The sequence below is a fragment of the Poecilia latipinna genome, unplaced genomic scaffold, assembly GCF_001443285.1.
Source record: "Poecilia latipinna isolate Pla-1442-1.1 unplaced genomic scaffold, P_latipinna-1.0 Scaffold755, whole genome shotgun sequence".
NCBI lineage: Eukaryota > Metazoa > Chordata > Actinopteri > Cyprinodontiformes > Poeciliidae > Poecilia > Poecilia latipinna.
Genome location: NW_015113371.1, coordinates 242,349 through 244,379, shown reverse-complemented (window position 1 = coordinate 244,379; position 2,031 = coordinate 242,349). Strand labels below are relative to the sequence as shown.

The window sequence follows — 2,031 nt, the reverse complement described above, 5'->3', positions numbered from 1 at the left end:
TAAAGAAAAGATTGAACAAGTGAGCAGTGGGTCAGTTATACTAGCCTAACTGTTGCTGGCCTGGTATTGACTTTGATAACATTAACATGTGCTGTGCAGTTCGGTGTGTTTTTGTTCTGTTAGCACTAAAACTGGTCAACCCGCACACCAAGTCATCAGTAGAACAGCTGTTTAAATCAGCTAATCAACCACCGCGGTGATCAGGCGAAAACTTGTTAATAATCACAATATGTTGTCAGGCATAATGACAACATAATGTTGTCACTGTGATTATTAATAAATTTTCGCCTGATCAACGCGGTGGTTGATTAGCTGATTTAAACAGCTGCTCTACTGATGACTTGGTGTGCGGGTTGACCAGTTTTAGTGCTAACAGAACCAAAACACACCGAACTGCACAGCACATGTTAATGTTATCAAAGTCAATACCAGGCCAGCAACAGTTAGGCTAGTATAACTGACCCACTGCTCACTTGTTCAATCTTTTCTTTAAAGTAAAACTTTTTCCTCACCTGTGAAATCTGAAGCCCTTATTACCATTATCTATGGTTTAATTAACTGCTAAACATTGCGTCCATTGTTCTGATTCTTTGCGTGATTGTAGTAGTTTCCTGACCACCGATATACCTGACTCAATGGCGCATGTGTGACTTACGATAAATCACGTAATGTCCAGTCCAGTAATATTTATCCATCAATGCTGCTGCCTCGCGCTCTGTCCTTCTCTCGCACTTCCCGCAACTTAGCAGTAGGTGTCAGGTTACATTGTGTTGCATTCAATGTTGTCGGGGGAAAAAGAGTTTTATGCGCTTAATGTCCGATTTGCCATAACTATTTATTGAATACATTGCCGCTAGCTGGGGTGGCAAGGCTCTCCTTTGGGGTGGCAACTGCCACCCCAGTAGATCCGCCCCTGGAGATATCTTAATTTATTAATACGTCTACGTCCTCTAGTCACAAACTAATTTAAGATANTATAAATGATACAAAAAATAGAAATTTAAGAATAAAGTAACAAAATCCAAATGGATAAAGAAAAAATAGCTCGAACAACTTCTATTCCGCATTTTCCCGCTCTGTATGTCGGAATTACGCACGACCCGTTGCCATGGCAACCACCAAACAGCTCAACGAGCAATTAGAGCAGAGCTGACCGATCAGGGGACTCAACACCAAAAAGCAAACATTTCCCACACAAAAAAGTAGCAAAAACAGAACATCCAGTCTGTTACATTATGTTGTCAGGCTTAATGTCTATATTCTGATTATTTATAAGTTTTCGCCTGAACACCGCGGTGGTTGATTAACTGATTTAAACAGCTGCTCTACTGATGACTTGGTGGCGGGTTGTTTAGTGCTAAACACACCGAACTGCGCAGCACATGCTAAGGTTATCAAAGTCAATAGCAGGCCAGCAACAGTTAGGCTAGCATAACTGACCCACTGCTCACTTGTTCAATCTTTTCTTTAACTTAAAACGTTTTCCTCACCTGTGAAATCTGAAGCCCTTATTACCATTATATATGGTTTAATTAACTGCTAAACATTGCGTCAGTTGTTCTGATTCTTTGCGTGATTGTAGTAGTTTCCTGACCGCCGATATTCCTGACTCAATGGACAGTAATGGGCATGTGTGACTTACGATAAATCACGTAATGTCCAGTCCAGTAATATATATCAATGCTGCTGGCGCTCTGTCCTTCTCTCGCACTTCCCGCTACGTAGTAGTGGTTGTCAGGTTACAATGTGTTGCATTCAATGTTGTCGGAAAAAAGAGTTTCATGCGCTTAATGTCCGACTTGCCATAACTATTTATTGAATTCATTGTCGCTAGCTGGGGTGGCAACTGCCACCCCATGCCACCCCGGTAGATCCGCCCTTGCCTCACGACAATCTTAATTTATGCTATTTATTTATTTTTATTACATTTTTAACCCTTTTGTGTGTTGCTGTTTGGATTGTTAATCTGACTATTATTATTATTATTATTATTATTATTATTATTATTATTATTATTATTATCATTATTAA

General features: G+C 39.9%; 1 protein-coding gene across 3 annotated transcripts in view; it reads right to left on the bottom strand.

The window, feature by feature from the left end:
* LOC106955642 (NT-3 growth factor receptor-like) overlaps positions 1–2,031 on the bottom strand; it is a 279,074-nt gene that overhangs the window by 212,430 nt on the left and 64,613 nt on the right. The gene's annotated exons all lie outside the window — the stretch shown is intronic.